We start from the raw sequence: 21773 nt of genomic DNA, 5'->3' as shown, positions 1-21773 counted from the left end.
TCTAAACGCTTTGAATAGTATCATTTGGCTCAGTGCTTCTCCAGGTTGTTTTACTCTCAGTGAATTGTGCCATATTTACTAGCATTACGTTTGCCTGCATCCTTCTGAAATATGCATTAACCTTCTTTCGTTATTTTCAGTGTTGCACTGCACAAATTGAACTTCTACTTCATGAACCCAAGCTAAGTTCATTTCTTTATACCAAACTCAGTGAGTCTTATAGAGACCTCTAGGAAAGTCCAGCTACAATCACGTTTCTGAAAATTGTCAGCTCATCAGATATTTCTCCTTGGGGAAATTACATATCAAATTACCATCATTCTTTAATACCATGCTTTACCAGTTTACTAGTCTGTTATGCTACAATTTGTCAACTGCCTGTTACAAGTCCATGTATCTTCCACAATAATTTATTCAATTCTTCCAATTCCATCTCGTCTTAAAATTTAAATTGGGCTATTCCAGTTTCTACTTGTTACGTTCTCTTTCCTGTATCAGCTTCAAATAAATACTGAAAATACACAGCAGGACAGGAAGCAACTGTATAGAGAGAAACCTAATTATCATTTCAGAACAATGACCATTAAACAGTTACGATCAAGAGTTATTAACCTGGAATGTTGACTCTGTTCCCTTGTCCTAAAGACCATAAGACCATAAGATATGGGAGCAGAATTAGGCCATTCAGCCCATCGAGTCTGCTCCTCCATTCCATCATGGCTAGTTCCAGATCCCACTCAACCCCATACACCTGCCTTCTCACCATTTCCTTTGATGCCCTGACCGGTCTGAAGATGCTGAAAATTTCTAAGAACAAAGCAGTTAGGATAGGGGCTAACCCCTTACACCTGCTCTGAATTCAATAAACCATGGCTGATCTGCCCCAGTCTCACCGGTCCTCTCATGGTGAGCACAGGCAATGATGGAACCAAGTGCAGAGGAAAAACAGGCTCCCATGTAGAGATGGCGAGCAGAGTTTATACATAGGAACACCGACAGAACATTGGTGGCTCGACCATGAGATAAAACATTCTCAAAACCAGGACCCCATGATAAACACGGAGGAATGTCCACTTGAATAGTACAGGTGACCCAGAATCCCTGAGCCTATCAAAATAAACCTAACAAGGTTAAACAGTTAACACTAATGGTTTAACAACAATTAACCAATAAGGTGCTCTAGAAGCCTTGGAACCAAATGCTGTCTGGCTCCCCACACAGGCCCAGAGAGCTCATTACATCTCCTCCGTGCGAGTTTTGCATTGCTTTCAAATCTTTCAAAGATATCCCTAACACCTCTTTTAGTACCTCCAACCTAACTTCCATCAGAAACTATTAATATTTCCCATCAGGAATAGATGACTTGTTAACTCTGAGTGATGTCAGGGAACTTAAAATCTCCTGTCTACATTAACCCACATCTCCACTGCAAACATGATTTTCTCTACCATTGTGAAGACAGATGCACTATCTTTTCAGTATTTTAAAATTACTCACTGCTCAACCTCCACAGCAATTCTTCTTGTCTCTTATTAACGCCACCATTCCTTGTGCACCAGAGTATTTGTAAAGTTTGTAGGTTCTTTGTTTCTTTCTTACCTGTAAAGTGTTTCATACTTTGTCCTGATAACAGTTCTGCTCTGCATTTTGCCTGGTTCCTTATCATATTCTGTAACCAATAACCCTCATAAAGTTTCATTTTCTTTATTCTGGTCATTGTTTTGGTATTCATGGAGTTCTAACTTTAGGTACGCCATCTATTCTCATCAGAAAATGCCTTGTTTGTATAATTGTCTGCACCTTGTACCTTGTAGGATGTAGCTGATGTTGAGAAGACCCTGGCCAGGGAAACCAAGGTAAAGCAGTAGGGTTTGATAACATACCTGGTTAGGTGCAGAGGGACAATGGAGCCTAGTTAACAGAGGTTCTAACAGCCATCTTCAACATCTGTCCCTGCAGGCTTCGAGGCAGCCGTCATCAAACCTTACTGCCCAAGGGGGCGATAATAACCTACCTTAATGATCACTGTCCAGTGGCACAGAATGAAGTGTTTTGAGCGGCTGGTTATGGTTTGATTTAAATATCATCTTCCTGCTACATTGGACCCTTTCCAGTTCACATCGCTGAAATTGGTCCACTGATGATACCATAGCCTTTCCTTTCCATTCCACCCTGTCCCACCTGGAAAATGGTGCCCCATACAGCGGGATGCAGTTTATTGACTTCAGCTCAGCACTTAATATGATCCTCCCTTAGAAGTTGGTGCTTAAACTGTCCGCATAGGGTCTCTCTGTAACTGGATCTTTGACTTCTTGACCGAAGGGCCCCAGTCAGTTGGTGTTGATAGAAACATCTCTAGCTCCATCATGCTGAGCACTGGCGCCCCAAGGCTATGTGCTGAGTCTGCTGCTGTTCATGCTGATGATACGACTGTTTTACTGGATCCAGCTCAAACCAAATCATTATGCTCGCTGATGACACAACAGTGACTGGCCTCATCAACAACAAGACAGCGTACAAGGAGAAGATAGAGTGGCTTTTAGAAAGGTGCAAACATAACAACTCAAGTCTCAATGTGGACAAGGCTAAAGAGGTGATTATGGATTTCAGGAAGGTGCAGGCTGACCATTCCTCATTGCACATAAACAATTCCCCCATGGAAAGAGTTAGGAGCACCTAGTTTCTAGGTGTGCACGTAATGGATGATCTTACCTGGGCTCTCAATACCCCTTCTTTAGTCAAGAAAGCACAGCAGTGTCTCCACCTCCTGAAGAGACCGAGGTGACTGAGGCTGACTCCCCTCCCATTCTAACCAATTTTTACAGGAGCACCTTTGAGAGTGCCCTGACCAGCTGCATCACCGTCTAGTACAGGAATTGCAAATCATTTGACTGCAAGGCCCTACAAAGGATTGTGAGGACTGCTGAGAGAATAATTGGGTTTTTTCTTCCACCCATCAGATGTATCTCTCTGGAGCATGGTGCACACAGGGCCCTAAGCATTGTCAAGGATTCCTCCTACCTGTCCCACAATTTCATTGACCCCCCTCTCATCACCAGGAAGCACTAAGCATTAGGACACCTATTAGGACTCCTCCTCACCCTCAACAATTTCTCCTTTGGCTCCTCTCACTTTCACCAAACCCAAATGGTAGCCATGGGCACATGAATGGGCCCCAGCTATGTCTACCTTTTCATTAGCTACATAGAACAGTTCATGTTCCAAGCCCTTGCTGGTAATGCTTTCTAACCCTTCCTGTGCTACATTCGTGATTGCATTTGTGCTGCTTCATGCACCGATGCTGAGCTTGTCAATTTCATCAACTTTGCCTCCAACTTTCACCCTGCCCTTAAATTCACATGGTCCATTTCCGACACTTCTCTCCACTCTCTCAATCTCTACCTTCTGCTCCAGCAACAAACTGTCTACTGACATCTTTTATAAACCTACCGATTCCCATGGCAATCTTGACTACCACTTCGCACGATGTCTCCCGTAAAAATGCTATTCCCTTTTCTCAGTTCCTTTTTCTCTGCCACATCTGCTCCCAGGATATGGCTTTCCTTACCAGAACATCAGAGATATCCTCCTTCTTCAGAGAACAAAGGTTCCCTTCGTCCACTATTGATGCTGCCAACTCTTGTATCTCCTCCATTTCCTGAACATCCACACTCAACCCATCTTTCTGCTGCTTTAACAGTTCCTCTTGTCCTCACCTACAACCCTATCAGCTTCTGCATCCAATACATCATTCTGTACAACTCCTGTTATCTCCAAAGGGATCCTACCAATAAACATATCTTTACCTCCTCCCATCTTTCCTTGATTCCCTTGTCCATTCATCTCTTCCCACTAACCTCCTTTCAGGCATATATCCCTGCAAGTGATAGAAATAGTTCAACTGCCCAGTCACCTGCTCCCTTACCTCCATTCAGCCAGACAGCCCTTCCAGGTTAGACAGCACTTCACCTGTGACTCTCTGGGGGTGGGGTCATCTATTATACCCTGTGCTCCCATTGCATCCTTCTCTACATTGGTGTGACCCGACGTAAATCGGGGGGTCACTTTGTTGAGCACCTCCACTCCATCGAGCAAGAGCAGAATTTCCCGGTGACCAACCATTTTAATTACATTCCTCATTCCCATTCTGACATTTTGGTCTATGGCCTCTTCGTTTGCAGCAATTAGGCCATTATCAGGCTGGAGGAGCAACACGTCATATTCCACCTAGGTAGCCCCCACCTGATGGCATGAACATCAATTTTTCCTTCTGGTAGTTTTTTTCCCTTCTCTTCCCTTCCCTCATCTTTTATTCTCCACTCTGGCTTCTTCCCTCTTCCTCACACCTGCCTGTCACCTCCCCCTGGTGCCCCTCCTTCTTTTCTTTCTCCTATGGTCCACTCTCCTCTTTTATCAGATTCCTTCTTCTCCAGCCCTCTACTTTTTCACCCACTTGGCTTTATCTATCACTTTCTAGCTAGACCTCCTTCCCCTCCCCCCACCTTTTATTCTGGTGTTTTCCCCCTTCCCTGTCAGTTTCAAAGAAGGGCCTCAGCACAAAATGTTGACTGTTTATTCATTTCCGTAAGTGTTGGCTGACCCTCTAAGTCCCTTCAGCATTTTGTGTGTGTTGCATTAGAATGGCAAACGGCTTTTTCCCTCAGGCCGTGAGACTACTGAACTCCCTTACACCATCCAGGTCTCACCATGTATGAAGTATATAGCATTATATTGTTTACTTTTAACTTGTGTCGTAAATGCACCATATGCTAAACGTCAATTTTCTGGAATACATTTTATTATTTGTTAATTTATTTCTGGTAATATTACTTTATGTGATGTGTGTGAGTATATGTACAATGTTGGACACCTTGATCCGGAGGAACGTTGTTTCATTTGGCAGTATAGGTGTATATGGTTGGTTGACAATAAACTTGAAGTTGAAGTTGAAGTTGAAGTTGAACCTGAGATTGACTCTCACGTTTCATTCACCATTTAATGGGCCAATCATCGTATCCAGTCCATCTGTGCTCAGTTCTTGACAAGTTACTGAAACCGGATCTCCTTCAGTTGGGCATTTTCACTCTTCCATGAACACTTGAGAACAAATTATCTTCCCCTTCTTAGATTGCCATTTGTTATTGGGGATGATTTACTTTCATTCTGATTTTGTGAGTTTTTGTGTAGTTGTAGTAACCAAGACCTAATTATACCACAGACTCTGTGACCCAGCTGTTCACCCATTTAACCCAGTTAATTTGCACTCCAATATTCTCTGGACGAGATCAAAGCATTTTATCCCTACTCATAAGGCAGAAAGAAACTACTAAATAAAATTCTTCCATGTATATTTCAGGAACTCATCACCTTTTTTGCCAGTAACTGGGTTTCCCTCAGCCATTACCAAGGAAATTGAAATATTCTATCTTCTATTATATACAAACTTCTCTAACGTTTGCCTACAGAGTTGTTCCACTAGCTGCATCTTAACAGCTGTGAACATATATAACTATAACAAAATATACAGAATCTTCCTGTTCCTTAACTCTGAACAAATAGATTTAATCTTTAAATCTCCTACTAGTAGCTGATAAAAGAAAGGACCTCGCAGAACCTAAATATTCAAAGTTCAAAGTACATTTATTATCAAAGATGTATACGTTATACAGCCCTGAGTTTTGTCTCCTTACAGGCAGCCGGTAAACAAAGAAACCCAAAAGAACCTATTAAAAAAAAGAACATCAAGCACCCAATGTATAGAGAGAAAAAAAAACAAATCATGCAAACAATAAATGCAAGCAAATAACATTCTGAACTGAAAAAAGAGTCCAACCACAGATCCTTAGCTCACCACAGAGCCGAGTCACAGAACAGTGAGCTGAACTGGCCCAGCCCTCTCGTTGTGCCCCAACACCCGAGCAATTTCAATCTGGCCCGGTGCTTAAATTGTCATCCAAACATTGGATTCGCTCTGGGGCCAGGACCCAGTGCCTCAATTCAGTCTGTACCCAATCTTTCCAATTCAGGATGGCATTTAAATCGATTGAACCTCAGGTCTCCCTCATTCTTGGAGACGGGCCTGCTGCCTTGCCTCACCTTGGTTCAGCTGCATCGGTTTACCTCCAAGTGCAAAGGGATGCTGCATGCTGTTTGAGATGGTCGCTTACCAGAAAACCAGTGATTAACGATATACTTAGTTGTTTTCTTTGTTTCATTAGCCACCAGCCAGAAGTCACTGAGATTCACCAGCACCTTTGTAAACTGGAAACCTTAAACCGTGACATCATCGATACAACCTTGTTGATTGGATTTCTGTGTTCAGAGCAGAGAGTCTTGTTGGGTTGGATTACTGCCCATTACACCACTGGTGTTCAGGGTGCAATGAAGGCCCTTCAACTCTGGTAATGTTCAGGGCTTTTTTCATCCTGCCAGAAGCTTTCTCATGGCTTTTGCTACTGTCAGTCACGCAAGTCCCAGCTGGAGACTCAGGAATACAATTACCCTCAGATACGGTAATAATTTTGCCTTACCAGTCAGGGTTATTAGCCCTGAGCTGAAGCCCTGAACTTGGAGGACCAGAGGACCACTTTTAGTCTGGCTCTACCCTTTGACCTGTTTGGCATGGGTGAACCTACCAATAGCCAAAGCATTCAACCCTAACTCCAGCCAACAGAGCTCTCTGGGTCAGAAGCTTCTAAAGCCAAAGACAAGGTTGTGGTTCTCTTGGAGGAATGGGTTGGATTAGCGGATTGCAATATTTTCCTTTGTTTATTTATTCATGAGTTGTGGACATCACTGATATTTTATTTTTCATTACTAATTACAAAGTGAGGAACCATTTGGAATTAGACACATTGGTGTAATTGGAGTAACCTAAAGGTTGATCTGGTAAAAATGGCAGACTATTCCCCTGAAGGATGTAAGTGAATGGCATAAACTCTTACTATGTATTTTGTATTAGGGTAATACAAAATCTGCAGATGCTGGAAATCCAAGCACACACACAAAATGCTGGAGGAACTCAGCAGGCCAGGCAGCATCTATGGAAAAGAGTACAGTCGACGTTTCAGGCCGAGACCCTTCTTCAGGACTTGAAAAAAAACATGAGAAGTTACAGCAAGAAGGTGGCGGAGGGGAGGAAGAAGTACAGGGTGGTAGTTGACAGACGAAACCGGAAGAGGAAGAGGGGTGAAGTAAAGAGATGGGAAGTTGATTTGTGAAAGAGATAAAGGGGGATCTGATAGGAGTGGGTGGAAGACCATGGAAGGAAGGAAAGGGGGATGAGTACCAGAGGGAGATGATGGGCAGGTAAGGAGATAAGATGAGAGAGGGAAAAGGGAATGGGGTATGAGCAGAGGTTTGAGAGATCGATGTTATGCCATCAGGTTGGAGGTATTAGGCATTAGTTTATATACCCAGATGGAATATAAACTGTTGCTCCTCCACCCTGAGGTGGCCTCATTGCAGCAGTAGAGGAAGCCATGGACTGACATTTTGGAATGAGAGTAAAAGTAGAATTGAAGTGTGTGGCCTCTGGGAGATCCTGTTTTTTCTGGGGGTTAGAGCATAGGTCTTCGCTGAAGCGGTCTCCCAATCTATGTTGGGTCTCACCAATATACAGGAGGCAACACTGGGAGCACCGGATACAGTATCTTTTCCCTTTCTTCCATGACCTTCTGCCCTCTCCTATCTGATACCCACTTCTCCAGCCCTTCATCTCTTTCACCAATCAGCTTCCCAGCTTTTTACTTCACCCCTTCCCTTCTCCTGGTTTCACCTGTCACCTACCACCTTGTACTACTTTCTCCCTTGTCACCGCCTTCTTGATTTAACTTCTCATCTTTTCTCCAGTCCTCATGAAGGGTCTCGGCCTGAAACGTCGAATGTTTTCCCTTTTCCATAGATGCTGCCTGGCCTGCTGAGTTCCTTCAGCATTTTGGGTGTGTTGCCCAGTATGTTAATGGTCGCTATTACCGAGGCTAACATTGTTTTTAAAATGCCAAATTTATTTAACGACCCTAACATAAATTAACCAAAGATAAAAAAAAACTACTGTTCAATGATTCAGAATCTCCTCTTTTACCTGATGTACTTATGGATTTGAGAACAGTGGACGTTGAAAGACAAAATGACAGCTTGACAGTCTGTGGCAACCTAACAAAGCTAGCAGGATGTCAATTTTTTTTTGTTAATGGATCATTTGTATAATATGATGTGTAGACTTTTAGGTTTAACAAGTTGAGCAGGCATGCTGGAAAATCAAACCTCTCTCCTAGCAGATCTAAATCCCCACCAGGGAGGAAATCAGTAGATGGACGAAGATTACAATGGCAGCTGTTAGAAGACAGGATATGCAATCAGCAGATAAGTTTTCTTGCCACAGTCGAGTCCCATCTCAGGAAGGTCTGGGTCCCACATCAGGCGATAGCAGGTATTTTCTCTCTATAAGATCAGGACCCGCAGGTGTCCTTACTTCACCAACACCTGTAAAATTTACCATGACTGTCAGCTTATCTGCCATGTGATCACTAGAGGAGATCATCTGAGTTTCAAGTTGGCCATCACAAATACATAAAGGTTGTGACTGACTGCTTGTCAAAGTGCTGGCAGCTTGAATAATGAGCATTGAAGGACTTTGCACCACAGTACATATCGGAGATTATAGCTGCCCCTGGAGCAAACTGTAGTATTCATCACCCAAAGGGTTGGAGCACAATGTTCTTGCTTGAGTACAAATATAAAACCCCAACCAGTAATGACTGGGAGCAGTACAAAAAAAATAATATCCAGTGTTGAGGGGCACTGTCACAGTGAGACCCCTATACCTGAAGGACACACATTCCAGCCAAGTGTTCCTGACTTGAAACCTCGATTCTTCTTCTCTTCCTCTTAATGCTGCTTGAGCCGCTAAATGCTTCCGGCCATAATAGTTTTGGTTTTGGATTTCTAGCTTCTGTAGTTATTTTGCTCCAATTGGTGTGAGGATTGATATGTTTGAGTATTTTTTGAAAGGAAGAGTGAAGGGATAAATGTTATATACCCACTGGGGCAAATACATCGCGAGGTACACCTTCCCTGCTTTACTAATTAAACACCAGCAGTATAATCAGTGTCTCTGTGACTGTCCCCAATGGCAAACTTTAATAGTCTTCTTGGTGACAGTGGAAGCCACCTTTCCCCAACATGGCATTCAGTGAGGCAACACAGTAATGAAGCATAGCCTTTATGAGTCTAAGTTCCATCCTAACACTGCCTTTGCTTCTCTTCCTAATTCCAGTATGCACCAAATGCCATGCTTTCTATCAGCCTTTAAATGAAGGGGTTGAAAATAACTTGTGTGTGGTCATTGTGCCCACTTGATCTAATTGGTCAAGAGTCTGAGAAGTAAAATGCTGATGCAGTGACTGAAATGAAAAGTCATTGTCGAATGAGCTGCATTTAGTTTTTTGTTTGCCATAGACTCCTGCAACAGTCTCAGCCAGAAACGTCAACTGTTTATTCCCCTCCATTCATGCTGCCTGTCCTGCAGAGTTCCTCCAACACTTGTGTGGTTTGTTCTGGATTTCCAGCATCTGCAGAATCTCTTATATCTGATACTTTGTCTGTCATGTCAGGACAAAAACAAAAGTAACGTTAACCTTTGTGAGTGCATTTCAACATACCCATGACAGATTTGTAAAAATGAGGAAAAGACTTGTAATAATAGTTAGCATTAAATCGGAGAAAACCACTTTCTGTCTGAGGTACATTGACATTCTCTCCCTGCTCGGTTATATGGCACATCTGTATCTTGGCTTCTCCTATCGTTATGTGATGTGTTTTACCTGGAGAAAGAATACAATGCTAATTACTATGACCCTCGCTGTATTCTGTAGATGTAATCTGCCATAATTTAATTACTGAATGGAAGCATTATTCAGTAGAATGGAGTGAGCAACTAGGGCAGAAGTATAGTGCAGTGGTTGATGGTGCTATTTCACAGTTCCAGGCACCAATATTCAATCCTAAACTTGGGTATTGTCTACATGGAATCTGTACATTCTCCAGATAGTGGCTGGAGTTTTGTGCATGCACGGGTTTCTTCCCACAAGTTAAAGAATAATTTCATGTAATTTGGCTCTTTTAAGTTGCTTCTCATAGAAATAGGTGACAGGAGAATTAGGTGAGATGATGCAAGAGTTAAAATGGGATTATGGTGTAGTTAGGTAACTGATTGGCAATGGGCTGAAGGTCCTGTTTCTATTATGTAACAATCAAGATCTCTATTTATTCCAAATACTGAGTAAGTTGAGTTATATTACAAGTCTGAGTTATAGCAAGGGTGTACTGTTGAGGCTTTATAAGGCACTGATGAGACCTGATTGGTGTATCGTGAGCAGTTTTAGACCCCTTATCTAAGAAAGGGTGTGCTGAATTAGGTGAAAAGGTCGATGGAAATTATTATGGAATTGAAAGGCTTATCATGTGAGGAGCATTTGATAGCTCTGGATCTGTAATCACTGCAATTCAGAAGAATAACGGGGGATCTAACTGAAGCCTATCAAATGTTCAGATCATCCTCACACTTGGCCACAAAGCCATAAATTCTGTCATGCAAATCACTGACATATAACGTAAAAAGAAGTGGTCCCAAAGCAGACCCCTGTGGAACACTACCAGTCACTCCTTATTCCCATTCTTTGGCTCCTGGCATTCAGCCAGGAACAGACCTTTCGGCTCACAATGTCTGGAATAAACACAATGGCAATTAGTGTAATTTTCTTCTGGCTGTACATAATGCATATGCCCCCATTTCCTGCATATTCATCCTGTATGTCTATCTAACAACATCTCAAGTGCCACTGTTATTTTTGCCTCCATCTCTCCTTCCAGCAGCTCATTTGGACACTTCCCTTGTTCTGTGTGAAAAAATACTTGCCCTGCACAACTGGTTTAAAGTTCCCATTCTCACTTTAAGTGCGTGTCTTCTAGTACCTGACATTTTTACCCTGGGAAATCAATTCTAGCAGTCTTCTCCATCATCTTATAAACTTCCATGAGATCTCCCCTCAGCCAGAATAAGTTAGCCATATTGATTCCTTCTCACTTAACCTGCCCATTTCCCTTTGTAGATTCCTTAGTCCTCTACACGATTCAAGCTTGTGCATTAGTTAAGTTGTCCTAACAGCAATCATACAATCTCTCCAGCTTCGAAGGTGCTTGAAGCTAGGCATTCTGGATAGACAGGGGCTTATTAGGGAGAGTCAACATGGCTTTGTGCGTGGTAGGTCATGTTTAACCAATCTGTTGGAGTTTTTCGAGGAGGTTACCAGGAAAGTGGATGAAGGGAAGGCAGTGGATATTGTCTACATGGACTTCAGTAAGGCCTTTGACAAGGTCCCGCATGGGAGGTTAGTTAGGAAAATTCAGTCACTAGGTATACATGGAGAGTGGTAAATTGGATTAGACATTGGCTCGATGGAAGAAGCCAGAGAGTGGTGGTAGAGAATTGCTTCTCTGAGTGGAGACCTGTGACTAGTGGTGTGCCACAGGGATCAGTGCTGGGTCCATTGTTATTTGTCATCTATATCAATGACCTGGATGATAATGTGGTAAATTGGATCAGCAAGTTTGCTGATGATACAAAGATTGGAGGTGTAGTAGACAGTGAGGAAGGTTTTCAGAGCCTGCAGAGGGACTTGGACCAGCTGGAAAAATGGGCTGAAAAATGGCTGATGGAGTTTAATACTGACAAGTGTGAGGTATTGCACGTTGGAAGGACAAACCAACGTAGAACATACAGGGTTAATGGTAAGGCACTGAGGAGTGCAGTGGAACAGAGGGATCTGGGAATACAGATACAAAATTCCCTAAAAGTGTCATCACAGGTAGATAGGGTCGTAAAGAGAGCTTTTGGTATATTGGCCTTTATTAATCAAAGTATTGAGTATAAGAGCTGGAATGATATGATGAGGTTGTATAAGGCATTGGTGAGGCTGAATCTGGAGTATTGTGTTCAGTTTTGGTCACCAAATTACAGGAAGGATATAAATAAGGTTGAAAGAGTGCAGAGAAGGTTTACAAGGATGTTGCCGGGACTTGAGAAACTCAGTTACAGAGAAAGGTTGAATAGGTTGGGTCTTTATTCTCTGGAGCGTAGAAGAATGAGATTTGATAGAGGTATATAAAATTATGATGGGTATAGATAGAGTGAATGCAAGCAGGCTTTTTCCACTGAGGCAAGGGGAGAAGAAAACCAGAGGACATGGGTTAAGGGTGAGGGGGGAAAAGTTTAAAGGGAACATTAGGGGGGGCTTCTTCACACAGAGAGTGGTGGGAGTGTGGAATGAGCTGCCAGACGAGGTGGTAAATGTGGGTTCTTTTTTAATATTTAAGAATAAATTGGACAGATACATGGATAGGAGGTGTATGGAGGGATATGGTCCCTGTGCAGGTCAGTGGGACTAGGCAAAAAATGGTTCGGCACAGCCAAGAAGGGCCAAAGGGCCTGTTTCTGTGCTGTAGTTTCTATGGTTCTATGGTTCTATGGTGGTCTATTTTGAGGTAGCAGCTCTTCAACACTGTCTTGAGAAGTGAAAAGTTTGCCCATTTTCTTCTGTTGCAGCAGTGATTTGTGCCACTTGGAGGAGACTTATGTAACTGAATGCAGTCTCTATGATTGAGGTGCGTAACAGCCATTCCCTTTTCTGATTTCCTTCCTCCCTCTTGGAATTCTTGTTAGACTTCTATTGATGCCTAAGAGATCCAGGGATTTGGAAAAATGCTGTTTAAAATGGGCGATAGTACAAGGTCAGAGTTTCCATTGTGACTGAATCCAAGTCAAATGGATGCAAGGGATCAGGAAAAGGTCATTTTATTTTCACAAGGATAATAGAATTTGTGAATACACCCACAGTATTTCCCCCCTTTTTTTCTTACATGCAAAACATAGGTAAACCAGATGCTAATGATGTAATAGGAGAAAGAGAAATGGAAACTTCAAGCACGATATTTACATTGAAATGTACAGTGACGTCACTCTGTGTAAGTTATAATTTTCTTTGCCTGCTTTCATAGTCCAACTAGCAGAAGTAATTTTCTCTTTCCATACTATCAATGCCTTTTAAAGATTTGGTCCAATCATTCCTTTGAGCTTATAAATCCAAGGGAATGCAGTCCAATTTTCTGCATTTTTTTCTCTTGTAAGTTAACCTTTGGAGTTGAGAGATTTGGAAAACCCTATGGTCCAACATGTCTTTTGGATGATTCTGTGCTGCGTCTCAGAGCAATTCAATTGTTGGAAAAATCTGGAAACTTGATGAAACTTTCTGATTACGTGTATATGTCAGAAACATAAATGCATTACTTTAATAAAAATTCTGGCCTCAGCCAAGAAATATATATCACAAACATTTACTGACAATAACAATTTTACCACAAATTATGGGGGGGGGGGGGAGGAGTGGAGGTGAATGATAGGTTCGTGGCCTAAGGTAGAAGGAATCAATTTTAGAAAATGTAGCGCATTTATTTTTCAACATAGTCCCCTTCTACATTTACACGCTTAGTCCAGCAGTCATGGAGCATACGGATCCCTTCTTTGTAGAAGTGTTCCACAGCAGGGGTGATTGATAAGTTCGTCGCCTAAGGTAGAAGGAGATAGCTATTAACTTCAAACTTTCTGCATTATTACTCAAAGAGTTGAACTGCACGTGCATGTAACAAGAGCATCTTAGACCTGCAGTGGTCCACAGCAGGGGTGATTGATAAGATCGTGGCCTAAGGTAGAAGGAGATGAGTTATACAGCTCTCATTACATGCACGTACAGCTCAACTCTTTGAGCGAAAATGCAGAAAGTTTGAAGTTTCTCCTCATCTCCTTCTACCTCAGGCCACGAACATATCAATCACCCCTGCTGTGGACCACTTCTGGAGGTCCAAGACGCCGGCTTCTACAAAGAAGGGATCCGTATGCTCCATGACCGCTGGACTAAGTGTGTAAATGTAGGAAAAATGCTAGGTTTTCTAAAATTGACTCCTTTTACCTTAGGCCACAAACTTATCAATCACTCCTCGAATTTGGAATCTGGGATCAGGGCACAAACTTTTGAATCAATAAACCTATTTCAAAAGGATGATATATAACAGACGGGTTGTATTGTACAATAGATCACAGATATCAGAAAGCCACATCAACTACTTGGGGCTAGAAATCGTTATGGAAAGATAGCAATTTAAAAACTTCTTGATACTTAATTTTTAGTGGTTAAAATCATGATTTTTATTAACCACCTTGATGTGGGGGTAGAGGGGTGGGTTGGCAAGTTTGCAGACGACACAAAGGTTGGTGGTGTTGTAGATAGTGTAGAGGATTGTCGAAGATTGCAGAGAGACATTGATAGGATGCAGAAGTGGGCTGAGAAGTGGCAGATGGAGTTCAACCCGGAGAAGTGTGAGGTGGTACACTTTGGAAGGACAAACTCCAAGGCAGAGTACAAAGTAAATGGCAGGATACTTGGTAGTGTGGAGGAGCAGAGGGATCTGGGGGTACATGTCCACAAATCCCTGAAAATTGCCTCACAGGTGGATAGGGTAGTTAAGAAAGCTTATGGAGTGTTAACTTTCATAAGTCAAGGGATAGAGTTTAAGAGTCGCGATGTAATGACGCAGCTCTATAAAACTCTGGTTAGGCTACACTTGGAGTACTGTGTCCAGTTCTGGTCGCCTCACTATAGGAAGGATGTGGAAACATTGGAAAGGGTACAGAGGAGATTTACCAGGATGCAGCCTGGTTTAGAGAGTATGTATTATGATCAGAGATTAAGGGAGCTAGAGCTTTACTCTTTGGAGAGAAGGAGGATGAGAGGAGACGTGATAGAGGTGTATAAGTTAATAAGAGGAATAGATAGAGTGGATAGCTAGTGCCTCTTCCCCAGGGCACCACTGCTCAATACAAGAGGACATGGCTTTAAGGTAAGGGGTGGGAAGTTCAAGGGGGATATTAAAGGAAGGTTTTTTACTCAGAGAGTGGTTGGTACGTGGGATGCACTGCCTGAGTCAGTGGTGGAGGCAGATACACTAGTGAAGTTTAAGAGACTACTAGACAGGTGTATGGAGGAATTTAAGGTGGGGGCTTATATGGGAGGCAGGGTTTGAGGGTCGGCACAACATTGTGGGCCGAAGGACCTGTACTGTGCTGTAGTATTCTATGTTCTATGTTCTATGATAATGTGGAATGGGAAGGAAGCAAATAGCAGATGCTTTGGAGCGAAAGAACAGATAATGATAGCTTGAGATAAAAGAAAGATTTTGAGAAGCTTTTTAAGAAATGAAGGAGATAAGGATACATTGATTCATAAGAAAGAAATTCCAAAAAGGGTAAGAGCAGGATACAAAGCCAGAATAAGGGGACCAAAAATATTACAGGGACCATAAAGCTATATTTTACTCCAGAGGTAATCTGAGACATGCTCATGGAGGAATTTATTTTATATCAATGACCCTTTGCTAGAACTGGGAAAAGGAGAATATGAATACGCTCTAAGTTACCAGAGAGCTGGAGGGGGGTGAGATAATGTCTGGAGATCAAGAATATCCAAAGAGTGAGGAATAAAACAATATGACAGAGTCTCCATGAATCTAGATCAGATGATATCTGTGAAGACAGAGAGAAAAAAAATTGAGCTAGTTTTACCAAAAGGTGACCTCATATCAGAACAGGCCAGTGCTGATAAAAGAGGAAAATCTGTTACCTGGAACTGTTGAATACAGTATTGAGTCTTGAGGGGTGCAATATGCTCAAGTGGAAGATGGGTTGCTATTCTGGCAGTTACAGATATTTTTGGCCTCCTGTACTCTTCCAAGAAGAGTGTAGGAAGCCACAAACAGAGAAGTCATACCGGGAGTGGGACGGAGAAGTAAAACAAAAGCCTCGGCAAATTTTGCCCCATTTATCACGAGGTCAGATGTTCCAGACAAATGTTGGACACCAAGAGATGTTGAAGTGGTTTAGGTTGATGTGGAGGTTGTGAACTTCATGATTGTTGTTCTTGAAAAAGAAGTTATGGAAAAACAAAGGAATCAGATGACGAAAGTAATGGAGAAACATGGACAATAGGAGCAGTGGAGAACAAAGTCTCAAATCAGGAACACATTAGCAGTAACCATGGCAACCATAGTAACAGCTGGGTAACAGAGGAGATCTGTTATCCAGTCCCAGAGGACTGGAAGATTGCAAGTGTCACTCCACTCTTTAAGAAGAGAGGAAGGCAAAGGAAAGGAAATTATAGGCCAGTTAGCCTAACCTCAGTGGTTGGGAAAGTGTTGGAGTCTATTATTAAAGATGAGGTTTCAAAGTACTTGGACACTACTGATAAAGTAATTCAGTGTAAACATGGTTTCTGTGAAGGGAAACCTTGCCTGACAAATCTGTTAGAGTTCTTTGAGGAAGCAACAAGCAGGGTGGACAAAGGAGAGGGAGTGGATGTCATTTACTTGGGTTTTCAGATGGCATTTGATAAGGTGCCACACATGAGGCTGCTTAACAAGATAAAATCCTATGGTGTTACAGGAAAGATACTGGCATGGATAGAGGAATGGCTGACAGGCAGGAAGCAGAAGTGGGAATAAAGGGGGCCTTTTCTGGTTGACTGCCAGTAACGAGTGGTATTCCTCAGGGGTCAGTACTGGGACCACTGCTTTTCAAATTAGTTGTCAATGATTTAGATAATGGAATTGATGGCTTTGTGGCAAAGTTTGCAGATGATACAGAGATAAATGGAGGGGTAGGTAGTGCTGAGGAAGCAATGCTAATACAGCAGGACTTAGACAAATTAGAAGAATGGGCAAAAAAGTGGCCGATGGAATAGAGTGTTGGGAAATGTATGATAATGCATTTTGGTAAAAGGAGCAATAGTGTGGACTGAATGGGAAGAAGATTCAAATATCAGAGGTACAAAGTGACTTAAGAATCTTCGTGCAAGGCACCTAGAAGGTTAATTTACAGGTGGAGTCTGTGGTAAATAAGGCAAATGCAATATTGGCATTTATTTCAGGGGAAATAAATGTTAGGGGTTTCTTTTTTTATGTTATTGCGTATGTTAATCAAAATGGCTTCTTTGTGATGTTAAATGCTGAGAAGGTTCTCTCGCTGCGGTTTGTTTGGGTTATATTATTGATAAGAGAGCGATTGAACCAATGGGTGTCCATGTTATTCTTTTCTGGGGTGATATTCTGTCTCATATGGCTGGGAAACGGTGTCTTTGGCGGGCTTTTGGAGGAGAGACCGGGAAGAAGACGGACGTGCTGGGAGCGCTCTGGTGGATCACTTTGGGTAGACCCGAGCTGCGAGTCGAAGGGGTCGGAGTGGATCGCAGGGTGAAGAAAGACGGTCCCGTGTATTTGAGCTCCAACTGTGTGCACAAAGAAATTGAACTTTGATAAGTCTGGTGCCTTTTTCTTTTCTTTTTATATTGTATCTCTATTAATCTCATAGTCCTAGTAAGATTTATAAAGTGTAATCTGTAAAATGTACATTGTATGTGGTCTGATGATTGAAGTTTGAGGTCGAAGCAGGTGGCATCGCACTGCAACCGACGCAACTGGGAGACAAGCGGTGGTGGACAGGGTTTCCCCTAGATAAACACGAGCCGATATAGCTGAGTGTTACATTTGTGGGGGCCAACATCTGGGATTGAATTTTCGGTAAACTGTATAAATTGCCACGTTAAGTAGTGCGAAGGTGGATCGAGATAAGATTGTAAACTGGTGTGAATTAGAGGACGTACCGTTTAATCATGCGTGTGTGCTAAGTGGAGTGGATTTCCGCACTTCGGGAGATGTACTAGTGCGAGGGGTGAGTTTGATTAAAGGTATAGGGCAGGTAGAACTGGTAGCTAGAAGGTGCGGTAAGGAAGTGGAATCCAGCTGGGTGTTGGTTCGTACGAGTCCTGATGTCATGACGTTGGAACTGCCAGCGACGGTCAGCGTCCGGGGGAGGGGGGACCGTGGGGCTTCCACACCATCCCGGAGGAAGAAAGTAAGGAGACACCAGAGGAGGAGCTAGATGAGGCCCCAGGGGAGGTGCCAGTAGCCAGTGGTGGGGGGGGGGGGGGTCAGAGTGGGAAGGCTTGGCCAGGCCCCATCTCCCAGCTAGAGCTGAGAGCTCTGAGTTAGCAGCTGCCATTACCTCCCTGGTGAGAAGGGCTGAAGGGCCCTGCCTGAAGCTGAAAATTTTCTGAGGTGCCACACCCACCCCGGAAGGGGAGGACGACTATGAGGTATGGATTGAGAATACGTCCCAGTTGTTAGAGTCGTGGTCAGGCCCGGATGAGGAAAAGTGACAGCGATTGGTGGAAAGTTTGAGGGGAGGGGTGGCCTGTGTCATCCGGGAGCTGAAAGCTGAACAGCCCTTGGCTTCCCTGGCAGAGAATCTAGAAGCTTTGGAGGGAGCGTTTGGAATGTCGGGAGATTCCTGGGAGCTTTTAGCGGAGTTTCACCACATGGGGCAGAGTAGAGGGGAAAAGCTCTCAGAATACATTTTTCGGCTGGAGAGAATGCTTACTGGGTTGCGGCGCTGAGGGGTAGTGAAGGCAGATGAAGTGGTGAGGTTGAGGATGAGTCAGATATTTGGTGGTTCCCTAGAGGAGGACAAGGTGGCTTGGAGTCTCTGGCAGTCCTATAAAAGGAGCCCCCCCTCCATCATTCGGGCAGCTGATTGGAGAGGTGCGGGAAGCTGAGAGCGTGTTAGGCCGGAAAGGGGGCTCCAGGGACGATCCTCAGCGGTACAGGAGGTGGTGGCCGGGTTGAGAACCCAGAAATCCAAGGGGTCCCGGGGGGTAGGGACTCCTTACTTGAGGGGATGGACAGGGAGAGTACCCCCTTCGGGGGATGGCCTGTGCAGTGGGCTGGGAGTGGCGGTCTTGGGAGGAGAGGGGCGGTAGGTAGCGTGTGCTATAACTGTGGGAAAGAGGGGCATTTCTGGCGGGAATGTGAGCAACCAGGGGTGTGCTACAGCTGTGGGGAAGAGGGTCACTTTTGGAGGGATTGTCAGAGACAAGATGCTCCGTGGAGGGCAAGCCCCCGGGTGACGAAGAAGGGAGAGGCGTCAGGAAACTTAGGAGAGACTCAGTGAGGAGAAACACGTTCCCAGAAAGCAGCCATGGAACCCCCGAAAGCATAAGCCCTTATTCTGGATGGACTGGTGGGACCCCGTTCCAACGTGTCCCTACAGATAGAGGGAATCTTTGCAAGAGCCATCCTTGACACAGGATTGCAGGTTACCTTACTGTACTGGTCGTTCTACAACAAATATCTGAAGCATTTGCCAGTAACCCCGTTTAATGCACTGGAGATTTGGGGTATAAGTGACAGTGATTACCCGTACGATGGGTACTTGTCAGTGAGATTGGAATTCTCGGAGGGCGATGTGGGAGTGTCGGAAGCCCTTGAGACGTTGGTGTTGGTCTGTCCGGATCCGATGAAAACCGGTGACGCCGCCCTGCTGGTGGGGACTAACTCCCCTCTGGTGCGACGGCTCCTGGGAGTCTGTAAGGAGAAGGCGGGGGAGAACTTTCTGGAGACCCTCTCGGTACACTCAGTGTTTCAAGTGGTGTTCGAAGAAGTGGGTGACCCCCAGGGGCTGGATCCTGAGTGCAAACGAGGGACGGTGTGATGCACTCAGGCGAGGCCTAAAGTGATACAGCCAGGGGAGGTGGCACTAGTGTTGGGAACCCCCAGATTTCCCGGAGTACCGGCGGGCGAGGAACTGCTAGTAGACACCCCAGAAGACCTTGAGGGGGAGTCCAGGTTCCTGGCTGGGGCGCTGGTGAGACCTGAATTACAGAGGCCCTCAGCTGTACAGGCACGCCAGATAGGGGTGATTGTAAGGAACATAACGGAGAGGGAGATCACCTTTAAGCGTGGGATGCCCCTCGCGCACTTGTCCCAGGTTACGGTGATGTCTAGTGCCCCCGTGAGGCCCATTGGAGGAAAACTATTGGAGAAAAGGCTGACCGAGGAGGACTTTAATTTTGAGGACTCCCCCGTACCACCAGAGCATAAGAGCAGGCTGGTGGAGAAGATGCTGAAGCTAGGGGACATCTTTTCTCAGGGTGAGTTTGATGTAGGGTATTCCAAGAGCACTCGGCACACTATTCGGGTGACAAATGACACCCCATTTAGAAAGAGGTCGTGGTGGTTGGTCCCAGCAGATGTGGAAGATGTGCGGCAGTTGAAGGATGCAGGGATTATCGGGGAGTCCCGAAACCCCTATGCGTCCCCCATAGTGGTGGCTAGGAAAAAAATTGGGAAGGTACGCATGCGCGTGGACTATAGGACCCTGAACCGGTGCACTGTTCCCGACCAATATACAGTCCCAAGGGTGGAAGATGCATTGGCCTGTCTGAGTGGTGCCCAGTGGTTTAGTGTATTGGATTTGCGGAGTGGGTATTACCAGATTCCGATGAGTGAGACTGATAAAGAGAAGACGGCCATTATCTGCCCCCTGGGATTTTTCCAGTTCGAACGAATACCCCAAGGCATATTGGGAGCCCCAGCCACCTTCCAGTGGCTCATGGAGCGGACAGTGGGGGACATGAACCTGCTGGAGGTATTGGTGTACCTGGATGACCTGATAGTGTTTGGATCTATGTTGGAGGAACATGAGGAGCAGCTGCTGAAGGTGCTGTGTCGGCTGAAGGAGGAAGGGTTGAAACTTTCCCTGGATAAATGTCAGTTCTGTAAGACGTCGGTCAGCTATGTTGGGCACATAATCTCGCGAAATGGAGTGGCCACCGATCCGGGTAAGATAGCTGCAGTCACCACCTGGCCGAGACCTCAGAAGGTGAGCGCCTTACGCTCGTTTTTGGGGTTTTGCGGATATTACCGGCGATTCGTGAAAGGATATGCGAAAATGAGTCATCCATTGAACCAGCTGTTGTGTGGTTATCCACCTGTGGGGAAGAAAAGGAAGGGAGACTGAGGGCCGGAGGTAGGAGGATACTTGAACCCGGGGGAGCCTTTTGGATTGAGGTGGGATGCTCAATGTGAGGAGGTGTTCCAATCTCTGAAAAGGGCGCTGACACAGGCCCTGGTGTTGGCTTTTGCTGATCCCCGGAAGCCGTATGTTCTACACACTGATGCCAGTCATGAGGGTCTGGGGGCTGTCCTGTACCAGGAACAGGGCAACGGATTGAGGCCGGTGGCGTTTGTCAGCCAGAGCTTGTTGCCATCTGAGAGAAACTATCCCACTCACAAGCTGGAGTTCTTGGCATTGAAATGGGCGGTGGCGGACAAGTTGAGAGACGATCTATACGGGGCCAAGTTTGAGGTGAAAACTGACAACAACCCCCTCACTTATATCCTGACCTCGGCAAAACTGGACACTACTGGGCACCAGTGGTTGGTGGCCTTGTCTGTCTATGAGTTCAGCCTGAAGTACCGGCCGGGGAGTCGGAACATCGATGTAGGTGCTTTATCTCGTTGGGCGCACGACGAGTCGGGCACGACTGAGGAGTGGAAGAGTGTCCCCGCCCAGGGAGTAAAGGCCATGTGTCAAGTTGGGAGCGACGGGGAAGTAGGAGCACAGATGGGAACGGATAGGGCAGTGGATCAACTGGGGGCTGACGGTGACGCGCTGCCCACTGTTTACTGTAATGTGACTGCTCTGAGGAACAGGCAGCTGCCGGAGTTGAGCCCCCAGGAAGTGGAGGCGGCTCAGCGTGATGACCCGAGCATTGGCACTATCTGGTACGCGGTTAGCCAGGGGGATATGGGGCAGGTGGAGAAGGCGAAGC

The 21773-nt window shown here is 44.8% G+C and overlaps 1 pseudogene; it reads left to right on the top strand.

The window, feature by feature from the left end:
• LOC140193902 (paraneoplastic antigen Ma2 homolog) overlaps positions 1-19111 on the top strand; it is a 48635-nt pseudogene extending 29524 nt beyond the window's left edge.
• Positions 19112-21773: the final 2662 nt, after the last annotated feature.

Source organism: Mobula birostris, chromosome 1 (assembly GCF_030028105.1).
Source record: "Mobula birostris isolate sMobBir1 chromosome 1, sMobBir1.hap1, whole genome shotgun sequence".
In the NCBI taxonomy this organism is placed as follows: domain Eukaryota; kingdom Metazoa; phylum Chordata; class Chondrichthyes; order Myliobatiformes; family Myliobatidae; genus Mobula; species Mobula birostris.
Note: the sequence above shows the minus strand (reverse complement) of the source record. Positions and strands in the feature narration are given on the sequence as shown.